At 37.8% G+C, this 15,788-nt stretch overlaps 1 long non-coding RNA gene across 1 annotated transcript; it reads right to left on the bottom strand.

The window, feature by feature from the left end:
- Positions 1-6,655: 6,655 nt before the first annotated feature.
- On the bottom strand, positions 6,656-8,714 carry LOC121367329. Its single transcript, XR_005957366.1, has 3 exons — positions 8,266-8,714; positions 7,454-7,624; positions 6,656-6,779 (listed from the first exon to the last, which is right to left on the bottom strand). It is a non-coding gene; the product is annotated as an uncharacterized LOC121367329 (long non-coding RNA).
- Positions 8,715-15,788: the final 7,074 nt, after the last annotated feature.

Here is a 15,788-nt window from a genome sequence, read left to right as displayed (position 1 = left end):
GTGAGGAGAATCTAAGTTTAGTGGGCCAGTTCCTGGTAAGGCAAGTAGTGAAATTAATCAATTGACTGCTGCATTGGCAAACATTAACCAACCACCAAGATTATTCGTATTTATGGGTGAAACGGGTAACGGTGAGGCTACTTATGATGTTTGGAGATATGAAGTAGTGTTTGATAAACAAAGGGAGCTATCCAGAACGTGTGCTTGTTCAAGCTTTGCGTAGGTCACTTAGAGGCGATGCAGCAAAGGTACCGTCTTTTTCAGGAGTGGATGTTACTTGCAAAGTTGGATAGTATTTATGGTACCTGTGAGGAACTTGAATCTTTGAAAGCAGATTTTTATAGTGCTAGGCAGTGACCTAATGAGACTAATAGCATGGACATGTAAAGTGGAAGAGCTTTATAGCAAAGTCAGTAAATGTGAGAAACCTTTGGAAAACTTGGAGTGTTTTCTCTTTTATAGATACATCACCTGTCCTCAAACTAGTGCATATTCCCCCAACGATAGTAGTCTGCTTCGAACATCCCAGCAGCCAATGGGATGGCCTAAGATTCTTTTACTGCGCACCCCTTCCTGTCCCGGTCACGTGACTGTAACTTCCTTTTTTTCCCCAAGAGGATCGCTCGGGGAACTGGAAGCGGGCAGGCCGGGTGGGTATCATTCCTTGAGAACAGGTGATGTATCTATAAAAGAGAAAACACTACGTTTTCTCCATTTCTTTTCAACATCACCTGTCCTCAAACTAGTGTAGCATTTGAAAGCAGGTGGTGGGTTCCGTACTCTGAAGATACACACGTCTTCTCCCCATAGACCGGTAGTAATCTGACACAGTGGAAGAAAAAGGCCAGCCTTCCTTGGTTAGCCCATCCCTCATGGGATGCCCGGGACCAAAACTGTTAATACTGACAGTGGTAATGGTGGCATCCATCAGCTGTGTGGAGGAAACGAAACCGTATAGTATGTATACTGGGTATAGACTCGCAATTGCATCCTCCAGCAATTGGGTTCTGACAGAGTGGGTAAGTGTAGCCACCAGGGATGCAGGAGTTAGGTAACCTCCTACGCCATTGTTGTATTAGTAACAATCGCAATAATATTATGGGTGCATCCATCAGAACATTGAACCAAACAACCACCAGTTTTTTCTAACTAGTAAACAGTGAATTGTTAGCTCAAATGGGTGGAAACAGATGGTCAATGTGCAGTGCAGTAGATTGACAAAAGCCTTGTCATCAACCAGTGCAAAAACAAAATTGTCAAAGTCAAGTCCTCAACTGTCGATTCGTTGGACATTTAGGGGTGCAATCCGGAATTCGACAAACATTAGTGGTGACGAGGATGACCAGTGTTAACCAGAGCTTGTACTATGACCACGGGACCAGATGATGGAATCCCTCGACATCTTCGTTGGATACATCTCGTAGATACTAGTTAGCGAAGATGGAGTCAGTGGCCCCAAAACACCCTGTTGCAGTGCAGCGACATCGTGACGGCAAGTGCATGTAATTCATGCGGGTTACATGCCGACGGTGGAGGGAATCCCCCAGCTTGGTAAGAGCACAGGATCGTAGACCAAATCCAGGTAGACACTGTGTTCTTAGTGATGTCTTTCAAGTGACTCTGGTTGCATGTGAGGAACAGGCGCTTTCGATGCTTGCGAAAAGACTTGGTTATCTCGATGTAATGCATGAAGGCTCAGACAGGACATAATGACAAGTCCTCGACATCGTGGGAACCTACAATGGAAGAGAGTGCTTGGACAGTGTAGGTGCGCTGCGCTTGAGCAGGAAGCTGGTTCTTAGCCACAAAGTTAATCAGAAGGCCCAGTGAAACGGACGTGTTGTCTCTAGGGAACTGCATCATGTCCACATCCAGAGCATGGATCTCTGACACACTCGCCGCCGTAGCGAACCCCAGCAGGAACACCGTCTTCCTTGTCAAAATCTCTAAGAATGTACCAACTATGGGCTCGTAAGATGCTTTGGACAAGGCCCTCAGAACCATAGGTGCTTGATGACAGGATAACAAAACATGACACTAATACATGATACGGTGGTTACGCATTGTAATTGAAAGCCCAATGTCCGATAAGCATTCAGTACTATTTTTGTTTTGTTTTATTTTGTTTTATTTTGTTTTAACAGCACCCTATCCTAAGCATTTTGATTCGCGTTTTATTCCCGGCCAGGATGAAGTTAGGATTTTACCCCGCCCATAATGTAAATTTTAAAACACGAAACTACATGAGAAAAATTTAAAACTAAGTAAAAAAATTAATTTTACAGTTTAATTTGTATCATATGCTTTTTAAAAAATACCTTATAACGCTGATATAATAAGATATTTAAAATACTTCATCAGGACCATAAAAAGAACAAAATTGAACAAAACAAGAGGCAGAAACGTCCGACAAATTTTATGAGAGCTACATAGTACATTAAATATTGGTGCATAAACGGTGTTGAAGAAAGCTATGTTACCATTAAAATTAAAAACCGGTGTACAGTCAGTTGATTCACAATTAATTTAACGATGAAGACTCAGTCAAATTTACAAAGGATAATCCATACATACAACAAAACAAAAAAAAAAAAAATCCCACCAGTTTTCAATTGCACAAAAATTATAAAAATAAATGGACAGTTAATTTATGCCATGATATCAGAAAAAAAAGCCCACAAAAACCCACACAAAAACCCCCACAACGTCATACCGGTATATGCGATATGTAACAAAGAAATGTTTTTTTATTTAACGACGCACTCAACACATTTTATTTACGGTTATATGGCGTCAGACATATGGTTAAGGACCACACAGATTTTGAGAGGAAACCGCTGTCGCCACTACATGGGCTACTCTTTCCGATTAGCAGCAAGGGATCTTTTATTTGCGCTTCCCACAGGCAGGATAGCACAAACAATGGCCTTTGTTAAACCAGTTATGGATCACTGGTCGGTGCAAGCGGTTTACACCTACCCATTGAGCCTTGCGGAGCACTCACTCAGGGTTTGGAGTCGGTATCTGGATTAAAAATCTCATGCCTCGACTGGGATCCGAACCCAGTACCTACCAGCCTGTAGACCGATGGCCTACCACGACGCCACCGAGGCCGGCCGATATGTAACAAGTCTGTCGGTATTGATAATGGATTTCATTTCATGATCACATATTAATCATTAACGAATTCTTAAATTCGATGGATGTACATAAATACATTGATATGATACATGTAATGTTACACGTATGTTATGCAGTGCACATGTAATTTCAAAATGTGCACCTGTACATATAGCAGAAGTGTATAACTTGTAAGGATTGCATTCAGTGAACCTATTTCATTTGTTTTATACCTATTGAATGTTATGATGTATTATCTAGTAAAAGTGAAATGTTCTAAAACAAATTTAATGATTCAACAGGCCAGCAGTGACGATAATTGGGGGGGGGGGGGGGGGCACAATCTATAGTAATTTATTACATATACAGAAGACATCCTACTCCCCTCCCTCCCCGCCAAAAAACAAACAAAACTAATACAATATTTTTAAGAGGGAAAAACAATTACGGATCCAGACGGGGTGTCACGGAAGTCCAGTAATCTCAAAGTCCATTTTTAAGTGCATTTGTTAATGACAATTGCCGATTTGCGATCACACATAGTGTAATTTCCAAATATTAACATCTTTGATAATCATATTAAAAGCCGTAATAATGATAATGACAGCGTACATTTGTCTTCTTTACTACACAGAATACTTACTTGCTCTCTGTAGTTACCTTTGTTATTTAAATATAACTTTATGCTGGCATGTATGATTCTGTAAATATTCTTTAATGTATGCAAATCAACATATGTTTTACGTTGTATTACTGTTTAATTATAATTAATTATGTGAAATTTTGAAACAAAAACGAAAAGAACAATGTATAGTAAAAAGGTTTAATATGGCATGCATAAGTTCTATTTATATAGTTATCAATTTATTTTACGGTATAAACCTTTAGTACCGATATTTACTTCACACAGATGTTGCAAACTTCCAAAGAGTAATACATACTAAGGGACGCAAATTAATAAAATAAAGTAGCCTGACGGTGATGGTGATAGTGATATGAAAAACGATGATGCATGCATCTCATACCAATGGTGTTGAGAATTGGTTTCAATTTATGACATATGTTATTTAAATGACGATTTTGTGTTCATGGAAATATGAAACAAAAATAATTTACATAAAGATATATGTATATACACAGTTACCAATGCATATAAACAGATGTGTGATTTACATGTAACAATTTGTATGTGCACAGTAAATGCATGACATAATTTATTGTATGTATGTAAATACATATACATACATATACATATACATATACATATACATATGTGAACAAAATGTTTTTATCACAAATGTAATTACATAGCATTTAGAGAATGCAAATGCACATTTATGGTTTTCACACTGAAATGTAAGCAATGTCTATTTATTAGAGATATTCAATATGGGTTCATTAAGTGAAGGAAATTTACTGCAACTATTATGCTGATGTATATAGAGAATATATAGAGAATACTTGTTTGCTGTCTTAAGATGTCAGTTTTATCTTGCGAAGGTTAGAATGGCGAATGCCGCGAGGCTTTGTCAAGCGGTTTTCGCCATTCAACTTAAGAAGGATGAAACTGATTTTCTTAAGACAGTAAACAGTTATTTTATTTATCCTGCAATTTAAACAAATGAAATACTAATGAAATTAAAATTTTGGTTTTACAGCCGTACCGTTTCAGGGAATGGTATGTCCACATGTGTTTAATGCCTATTTGCCTACATTATCTATACACAGGAAGAAAATAGTTAATAAATAACAAAACATAATTTATTATTTTTAAATTGTCTACAAAACGTTTTGTATACAGGAAAAATAATCATATTGAAATAAAATAATAAGTAACTTTGAATAATATTACATTCCTTTGCTGATCATAACTCATGTAAAAAAGTAGTTCGGTCAAAATATAAATATACTATTACGATAACTCTCTCTCTCTCTCTGTGTGTGTGTGTGTGTGTGTGTGTGTGTGTGAGCGTCTGTGAATTTAACTAACACGTGAAGTTATAAAAATACTTACATTTGTACAGTTTAGCCTCTCACATTGACATTTACTGTCTTGAAGAGTTGCATTCCTGTTGTAATGATCTGCATAGCTTAGTTAATGCACGATGTACTTTTTTATCTGAATGTAACTATATTTCTGAGGTAACAATTGAAATGTATGTTATGAAAAACAACAATATATTTAAGAAATATGTTATATGCGTGTTTTGTTATCTGTAATTGAAGATAAAGTCATGTCGTGTGGACGAGCATACAACAAACCACGGCAATTATTAAAAAAAATTCAAGTAAATTACAGCCGCATTAAACATGTATTTAATATCTATATAATATCAGTAGGGGAAATAAGTGGAGACAGCAATACCTCGTGATCGGTTATTGCTATGTAACAACGTAACTGGTACCGGTATGTGTTACTACGGATTCCGTACATAACATTCTAATCATAGATAGGCGATGAGATAATAATGACGCAACCTGTAAGAAATATGTCACTGAAGGAACAATACTATTATTTACATAGTGAAAAAACAGTGTGTTATGTGCGTGTTTTGTTATATATAATTACTGGTTGCACCACAAACATTACATTATTTACAAACCCAGACATGGTTCCACAGGGCTATTCTGACAATACGAAGAGCATTCCACAAACCACGACAATTATTTGAAATATAATCAAATGAATTACAAACGCATTCAACATTTATTTAACTTGTATATAATATCAATAGGGAAAATGAGTGGAAGCAACAATACCTCATGATCGGTTATTGCTATATAACAACGTAACTGGTATGTGTCAATACGGATTCAGTACATGAAATTTTAATCATGGATAGGAGATGAGATAATACTGACTGGTAAGAAATATGTCACTGATGAAATCATACCATTATTTAGAAAGTGAAAAATAGTGTGTTACACAGGTACATAACACATATTGTTGTCAATGTTATTTTAATAACCCAAGTGTTGGTTACATTGCAAGAATTGTGTCTTAAGTGCAAAGACTGACAACATTTGTCAATGTTCGGGGGGGGGGGGGGGGGGGGGGGGGGGCGAGGCGTAGCCCAGTGGTAAAGCACTCGCTTGATGCGCGGTCGGTTTGGGATCCCTGTCAGTGGGCCCATTGGGTTATTTCTCGCTCCATCCAGTGCACCACGACTGGTACATCAAAGGCCGTAGTATGTATTACTCTGTGGGATGGTGCATATAAAAGATCCCTTGCTGCTAATCGAAAAGAATTGCCCATGAAGTAGCGACAGCGGGTTTCCTCTCTCAATATCTGTGTGGTCCTTAACCATGTCTGACGCCATATAACCGTAAATAAATTATATTTAGAGCACAGCTGAATTTCTAGTCCAATGGGAGCTTCATATTTGGTCACGTGAAGTACATTTATATCCCGATAAGTACTTCAGACATTCACTTTATAAGCGGTATTGCTGCACGTGCAGTCATAACTATTACTTCACTGAAATATACATTTTTTTTAAAGAGGACAAACAAATCGGTTAATAAGATTATATTCCGAATATGCATGTAGTTTATAGCTTTATTGTGATTTGGACGTCGCCCTTGTTGACATGAACTTCTGTTGTGTTCTTTTCTGCTGATTTTCCATCCTCGGCTTTATCGACACTTGCATTTTCATCCTGAAACAACAACAGTTTTGTTTTCATTGCTTTACACCTTTTGTGGCGCCAGATTCAATGTTTTATCTTGGGAGGGGATTCGACGTGTTAAAAATTCCGGGCCTATCTTTGCATATTATCATCCATTACAGGCTTTTGCAGGAGATATAGCTGGCATTATAATTTTGGATATTCTCCTGTGATTTCCTCCTAGGAGATATCGCATCTTATAATCTTGATTGGTCTACAGCCTGCGTTACCAGGGAACGTCGCATCCTACACGACGTCATAACGTTAGCCAAAACATGGCAAACGTTCATTTTCATTAAAATGTTTATTAATAATAGTGATCAAAAGTAGACAGAATGATAATGGATGATTAAAGAAATACTTCCCTCGTGTTTTGTGATATCATAATTTATCATCACTCGTTGATAAAAATATAAAAATCCACGGCAAGCCTCGCATTTTTTAATACTTTTATCAACTCGTGCTGATAAATTATGATATCACAAAACACTCGGGGAGTATCCTCTATATATCACAATGTACACACTAAAACATATCAGAAAGTGACATTTTAAAACAATCCAGAAACTAATCCAGGAAATATAAAACCAAGGTTTATCGATAAAAGACAAAAATAAAACGGGAATTGACTTTCAATTGCTAAGAAGACCATACTTTACACATACCGATTTTTGGAGTTTTGATGACGTCGGTGGCTACAGTATGTCTGAAATTCTTTTCAGTGTCCCATTGTTCGGTCGTCTATAAAACAACACTGCATCTGATCGGTGTCCTGTGCGAGATTTTACCAAGTCCTTCTCTAAACCTTCATTGAACAAAGTGGTTGCCGTGGTTACCTGAAAGAAAATGAATGGCTTATATTGTATGCGTTATATCAATTAATATGGCTTTACTGGAAATGGGTATTTGTGAACACATGATTAAACATGGTTATTTTGACATGGTATAGATAGAAAAGAAACTTGCTATCCCCACATGAGCTATACCTTTATGATGAAAAAGAATACCTCATACTGTGGTCTGTGTTATAAGAGTTGTGGGGAAGAGGTTCAAATATGAAAACAAAACCACATCAGGTGACTGCTCTAACATGGAGGTGAATCCTGCCCCGTAAATGGATTAATTCCCTTGTAAAAGGGAACTCAGACATTTCATTTCAACTTTATTTTCGTGCTTATATTCAATTAAGGTTCGAGCACGCTGTCATGAGCACACACCTCGGCTATCTGGGCTGTCTGGTCATGACAGTGGTTGTTAGTAGATGTTAGTGAGATTGTTAATGAGAGAAAGGAGGGTGTAGTGGCCTTACACCTACCCATTGAGTCTTTAGAAACCTGCTCTTGGTGGGAGCCGGTACCGGGGTGTGAACCCAGTACCTACCAGCCTGTGAGCCGATGGCTTAACCACTGCGCCACCGAGACCGGTTCACTCAGATATTATGACCATAAAATAGCAAAAGTAAAGTAAAAACACTTACCTTTCCAGAATGGTTCGTGTATTTATTTGGCGGTCCAGCTGCTGTGAACATTCGATTCATATAGTTGCCAAGAGTGAATGCCTATTGTCTGGCTGCTGAAACGAATCTGTTCGGTGGCTGATGGAGCAAGTGGGCGCTTATAAAATGGTCCAGTTGGAGAGATGTGTAGGAGATAAGTATCAAATAATCTAACAATGCATTTGTTAGGGTCTGCTAGATTAACTCTTTGTTTGATATTTTTATTTTCTACATGTCTTTGTCTTATGCCATTTTTGTGATTTTTGCTTTCCCTACCCAAAAACTGTATATACCAACCTTCCTCATCTTTTCCTATTTTTAACTGAGAAGCGTCGAGAGTTCGGTGTTCATCCCTACCTCTCAATCCAAAACATTTGCATGTGTAAAAAAATACACCATATGATAAACCTTCTGCGCAATTGAAATTTATTACTTCACGATCCCATAGCAATGTTTCATCTTCACTAGAAACCGCACATGCCCTTTTCACATCTGCCCCTAACCCCTGTGCATGAAGTTCCTTCATTACGGAATCCAGAACTACCCATGATTTTCGGAATCTTTCATCCTGATCATTTAGAAAATTTAAATCCATTCTCGCACTGTTTTCTCTCATGTGCCGAAGAATAGCACACGCAGTTTGGTACAACGTGCGCGGGGAGTATTTTTCTCCGTTTTGTTTTCTAATCTCAACGAAGAAAAACTGAAGCCAATAATTTAATTCTTGTGGCGATATTTCAACGAAATCAAGAGGGACAGACGAAAAAAGTTCGTCACCAGTAAGACTCCTGCTTTTGGATTTTGCCCATTCCACCCAAATGGAATACCCCCACTTTGTGTTTTCCTTTGTTTTCTGGGGAATTCTTTTATCTACTATGTTATCAATCCCTTTTTGGTTACAAAAAGCAAATCTAGCATTTGGGGGAGATTTAGATTTTATATTTTGAATTCGTTCAAAAGTATCTAGTGTTTGTGATAAATCGATGTCAGATAAAGAACATTCGCTAGCCTCACTTGCCTGTGTCAACCAAATATCATCATCACTGTCCATGTTGTTCAACAGCTAGAAATAAAAAACGTTCAAAATTCTAGTTTCTTATATATAGCTGTTGTTATGTTATTTGCACGTACAAGTTGCAGATTCACGAACTGTGCAGTTTATATAAAGTGTACACTTCGTGTACCTCTTGATTCACCGAACAGCTCGAGATTTTGGCTCTGCTCTAAGACAGTTAGAGAACTCGTAACAATACTTTATCGGCGTATATATATAGGTGGTGTCGCACGAGAAAACGCTCGGAAAACGCCTCGCCTTTGTCTCGTGCGACACTAACTTTATACACCGATAAAGTATTGTTACTCGTCCTCTAACTATTACTAAGTGCGTCGTTAAATACAACATTTATTTCCTTTTCTTTATGTTCAAAGGAGACAGTAAATGTTCAATGTTGTCACATTTTAAACCAAAATACAATGTGTCATATTTGGTGGTCTGCGAAACGTTTTGTATAATGTAGAAAGCACAAAACGTGTCTTATTAAAGTCAAAAACAACATGGTACATTTCGTATTTGTCATGACGATGAATGAAATGTTCAGTATCAATAATAATTAATAATTTAATATAGGTTAGCGACTGTTATGTCACCTACCTTGTTAGAAAAAACATCAAGGGGAAACTTACAAAAAATATGTTTTATGGACTGGTCTGAACATTTGAATTCATTATAAATAATGTTATATGTATAAAAATGTGACACACAACATTAATATTTATGACAATGCACCATGTGTTTTTACTTTAACCTTTTTCCTTGATGTCAGTGGTTTTGGACAGTTAAACATGTAAGGATCTGCACCCTTGTGGCCGACATTCGATTTTTTTTCAGATATAGTCGACTCTCCAAGTATCACAGTATTTATAGTTCTGCAATATTCGAGATAGCTGGGATTGGTGTTTGCTTCATTGTGCAATGATCTTTGTTGAGAAAATAAATTTTCAATGATATCACTGTTCATTAAACTGGCAATAATTGAAGAGCTGGACCGTTTCAACTTACTACAGCAAAATTCATTGAAGTCAACCAACCACAAGTGATGACAGATCCTGGCGTGTCTGTCGAGACATCAAATGCTTTTCTTTGTTTTTATAGTAGAATTGGCAACAAATGATGTCTCCCACTCAAAAAACCAATTTAGATAATCTGAATTCTCTTTCAATCGTTTGTCAGACACATCAGTAATTGGTCTTCTGTCTCTGAAGTTGTTTATCAGAACACTGGCATGTTGTACAAGTCCTGTCGAACTATCCAAATGTTGTCCGTCATTTGCTCTAAAGCTACTTTTGTATTGCATCATTAGGTGAAGCATGTCAGTGTTCAGAACATCCTCAGCCAAATGATTTCGCATTTTTGCTTCATTTGTAAAAAAAAAGTGATCATGGGTAAGTTTTCTATGAATTGGACATGGGTTAGTTGATAGATCCCACTCGTGAGCTTTTAACCAGTGCTCCCATTGTATGGCTGTGCTGCTGGTTGTCAGTAATCATTTGTGGTGTTGTTTGGTTCCACTTTTTAATATGTTGTTTCTGATTTTTTTCATAACATGCGAAAAGTCCATAATGATGGATATTTTCGGACTATTTGGATTGTAGACATTACAGACCGTAAATGTGGCATCTGTACCGTCACCAAGAAGAATATTCATGAAATCCCTATTAGTTTGGGCACCGTCAAGACTGACGAAAGTGACAGTAAACCCATACATAGCTAAATATAGGACAGCTTTCCAAAACAGAACATACAGTTCTGAAGATGACAACCCCGTACTACAAAAATGTGGAAACGGGAATCTGAAGCCAGTTTGACCCCAAAAAATTAATAGAAGTGCATACGTTGCCAAACACGGGCTGTTATCATGACTGGTTAGCACATCCATGTAAACAGATTCATCGGCGACATTTTTCAAACCTATCAGCTTAAGGTCTCCTCCTTTTTTGCTTAATTGGATGTCGTCCTGTATAGACATTTCATCGAGAATTAAGCCACCCTCATATCCCTCAACGGGAAGGTTATGAATACGGGCTTCATTCACCATCCAATGTAAAGTGTCAGAGATCTGATCGATGGGAGTTTTTATAACACTGTACAATTCGTTCAGAAGGTAAGATTATAAATCCACTTGATCTGAGGTCAGAATAGCCCTTTGGACTACGACACCATAATGTGAGACACAGACGAATTATATCTTTATTCCACCTGTTGCCATTAGGTTTGTAACAAAGGCATCGCTTTGAGATGTGAGAAAAAGTTTTAATCTTTCAGGCCAATTTGGCAAAACTGAATCTAATATTTTACAGAAATCAATGTGGTCACTATCTGAAATATTTATACATGACTTTGATGTTGTGTCATAATTTGTACTGTTTGATGGGTTCTGTGAGCTATTTACGCCATCCGTAAGTTGGTTACAGTTTTGTCTCCATGATAGCCCATGATAAATTGTATTACGTTTGGTCCAATCGTCTTTACAACGTTCGCGTTTGCTTGTTACATTGGGGAAAAGTTTATTTATGATTTTTCCTATCACTACTGACGAAATGTTGCCTAATTGGTTGGTTATATCGCGTAATTTGAAGCATAACGCAGTTAGGGATGTTGACGATACATGCGCATATATATTTTATTGATTATTATTCACAATATACATATATTTTCTTTATTATTACTGACTTCCACCCTCATATCTCAGTACACATGTAGACAAACGTCAACTGGTAACAACTGGTAACCATTCACTGCAGTGTATACTACAGAACGTCCTGTGCAGAACCGTGCTGTGTAGGAACGTCCTGTACAGAGCCGTCATCACTATATATATCTTTTAATACGCACACGAGTATTATTCAAAATATACATATATTTTCTTTATATACAAAATATATATTTATTCCCTTTACTGTTAATGTGTTTTCCAGCATATCTAAGTATATAAAATACTAGACCGCCCTGTGTAGGAACGATACAAAATATATATTTATTCCCTTTACTGTTAATGTGTTTTCCACCATATCTTAGTATATAAAATACTAGACCGCCCTGTGTAGGAACGTCTTGTACAGGGCCGTCATCACTATATATATTTTTTAATACTATTATCCACAATATACATATATACATATATTTTCTTTATTATTACTAATTTTACTGTCCCCCCCCCCCCCCCCCCCCCCCCCCCCATATCTCAGTACACGTGTAGACAAACGTCAACTGGTAACGACTGGTAACCGTTCACTGCAGCGTATACTATAGACCGTCCTGTGCAGAACCGTGCTGTATAGGAACGTCATGCACAGAGCTGATAAGGTTTTGGTCCGTTATGATCGTGGTATAACAAAGCAGTGAAAAAACATACAGTTATTGTCCGAGTTTGTTGGACCCTGACGAGTGACGCGCCACCTGTTTTATTATCTCCCCTGTTCTGTGCTAAGACGCCCATTCTTCCGCTGTCATCTTCAGTAAGGTTGCTTTGGAACCTGAATAAATAATCAATGTAAATACGGATATCATTGCTTATAATTATATATAATTTTTACACATATGGTTAAACATATCTTGGTACATATCCAAGTGATACGTCCCACTAGACTGTCCTGCGTTTTTATTTAGTCCACTCGTGGTTTGGGCGGGGCGAGTGTGGGGCGTCTCGTCCCCTTTTTGGGGTCGGTTTGGTGTCGGTGTCCTCTTTTGGAGGGCCGTGTCGGCTGATCGGTTGGTTGAGGCGGGTTCTGCACTTTGGTCCTGGCTGGAGGGCCGAGTTCCGGATAGGTTTAGGTTGGATTAAATTTTTATTAATGTTTTTGGGCACCTGGAATTGCCCCCCTTTAATCTTTTTTTTAATTTTTTATTTATTTATTAATGGTATATAGATTATGTAATTTTTATTGTTTTATTTACCTTTTTGGAATTACCCAGTCAAAAATAAGAGTCACACTAAATTATCTAAACTTAATTTTTATATAAATACTACAGATTATTTCAACGACGCATCGAAATTTTCCCCTACCGTCTTTTTATAAATAATTCAAAATTGACCCATTAATAAGTATTTTTTCTGCCCCACACTCGACCACTGGCCATACCAGATGTGGGAGAGACGTGCCTGAACCTTAATTGGATAGAAGCACGTTATTAGAGTTTACGATTACGATTAGACTGTCCTCCTTTCCATTTCAGCGGACCGTTCAAAAAGCGCCAAATTTCCTTCATTGAAAATTGCGCAACCATTTCTCTTTGGCTTAATCATTCGAGACATTCCAAAACACCACAGCAACAAAAACCCGCCCCCGCCCGCTACCGATTCCGGTCGGGCTGCTGGTGCTCCTTTGCACCTACCAGTACGAGCGGTCACCCTCTCTCACCCATCCCACCCTTTCCTGTCCTGGACGGAGGAGCCGGCCAAGGCCGGCACCTGCGCCCAAGACAGGCGTGCGCTACAACAGCTTGTTCTGAATGTGCACGTTAAGACCTATGACCTGACCTGACCTGAGTAGAATGCCAAGTGGGACGTAACATTTTGTAACGTGATCGAATGGGGCACTACAACCTTACAGGGACGTCAACTAAACAAGTTGAGTGATATAAATTAAGATTGATTACGGGTAATAAATATAATATTAAACTCGCTAACATTTCGTATAATGTTCATGTCACTCGTGAAAACTAAAAATTACTTCACTCGGAAAATAAACATTATACAAAATCAAATGGAATCTCGTTTAATATCCAGTAAATATATATAATGGACGCTATGTTTGGTCAGTATGTAAACATTTAAGACATCTGGATAAAGTTGCAATACAGCGCGCTGACCAGTTGTCTTGGTTGTCCCAAAACATTTCCTCAAACCCAAGGTCGAAATCACTTTGCCCTAAAAAATGTTTTATTATTTCTACCACTGTTTATCGGGTTAGGGTTGCAAAAACCTTTTTCTTCTTGTTTATAACTGCAAATATGACCACACCGTCCCCAATCTCACCCATGGCTACGCCAGCGGCGGTGTCACAAGCAATGGAATTGAGGTTTCTAACTTATTGCGTTCCATTTAAACATAAGCTTGTGAGACGGGGGCAGGAGGGGAGGGCGCAACTACCCCCCAAATGCTGGAACAAAACCTCAAATTCGGGCTAAAATATAGAGATATTCGGCCAAAATGTGCTAACCTAAGAACATTTTAACATGTATTTCCATCATTCTACCCTCAAAATTAACTGTAATCCGTGTAAAAATGCTTAATGGGTCGTTAGGCAACCCTATACGTAAGTGTTTGGTAGTATTACTAATAGGAATAAATGTCGTTATTCAGAATCGAGCTTTTTTTTTTAATTCGGGCAAAAGCCAGCCTGACCCCCTACAGAAATGGAAGTCCGTACGACTATGCACTAAAATCATCTTGTATAATTGGAAATAATGCTGCAGCGATAAACCGGTATACCGGTATACCACGATAATTGATCAGCTCAATACGAACCGCGGTACAGTTTTGCGTATCGCGATTTTTACACGCTGTTTTTTCCTTGTGTCTTATTTGACTTGAAATAGGCAAACAAACAAAAAACCCATCATTTCATTAATTGGTGATGACAGGAAATGTAACAATCGCGCCAAGCGTAGTAGGCCTACTTGTTGGCACACGAAGTGATAGGTCGGTTATACTTGGTTCTAACTTCTAAACAAAACGTTTAAAAGTTAACCAGTTAACGATAATTACAAATAAATGTTTTGTTACTTACACATTATTATTCATTGTGCATTTACGTTGGAATACGGCTACGGCTAGGGCTACAGCTATCATCTTCAAAGAAATAAACCAACAAGTGAGAATCGCTGTCACGGGGATTCTATAATACCCGTAACTGGATGAAACACGATTATCCAAATATCTCTCCTAACTGTATATCTATTAGATCTCTCTGTATCGAGCAGTTATACCCGCTGTGGCTCGTCTAGGTATGATCAGAGATAAGATCTTATATAAAGTATATATTATTATAGCACGTTTAGTTCACTAGAAAACACAACAAAACACAATAAACTTTGGAATCTGTATTAACCTATGCTGACAAATGTACTGCCGCAGTAGTTAATTAATAACAATAATAACAACCCAGAACTGATCACTTAATTAGTTAATCTCTAGGTGTCTAGTTTACACAATATGCTAATCACTTCACCGTGACACAACACCCACACGTGTGATAATTGAGAAACGCTTCCAGGGGAACTTAATTAATAAAGGAATTACAGCTCTATTCCTAACTGGTTAATTTTTAATTAACCCTTAACTACTCATTCAGTAACCTTGTAACACAGAATTAATACTGGTACCTATCACAATAAAGACAATAACCTACAGTTTACCTAGGTCCTCTAGGATGACTGGTTAAGCTTTTTATAATTATTTAGGACAGTGAGCCTACAGATTACTGCGTCAGATGACCGGCAGCAC

The sequence above is a fragment of the Gigantopelta aegis genome, chromosome 3 (genome assembly GCF_016097555.1).
Source record: "Gigantopelta aegis isolate Gae_Host chromosome 3, Gae_host_genome, whole genome shotgun sequence".
In the NCBI taxonomy this organism is placed as follows: Eukaryota; Metazoa; Mollusca; class Gastropoda; order Neomphalida; family Peltospiridae; genus Gigantopelta; species Gigantopelta aegis.
The sequence above is the reverse complement of the archived record's forward strand: the minus strand, read 5'-3'. Positions and strand labels throughout refer to the sequence as shown.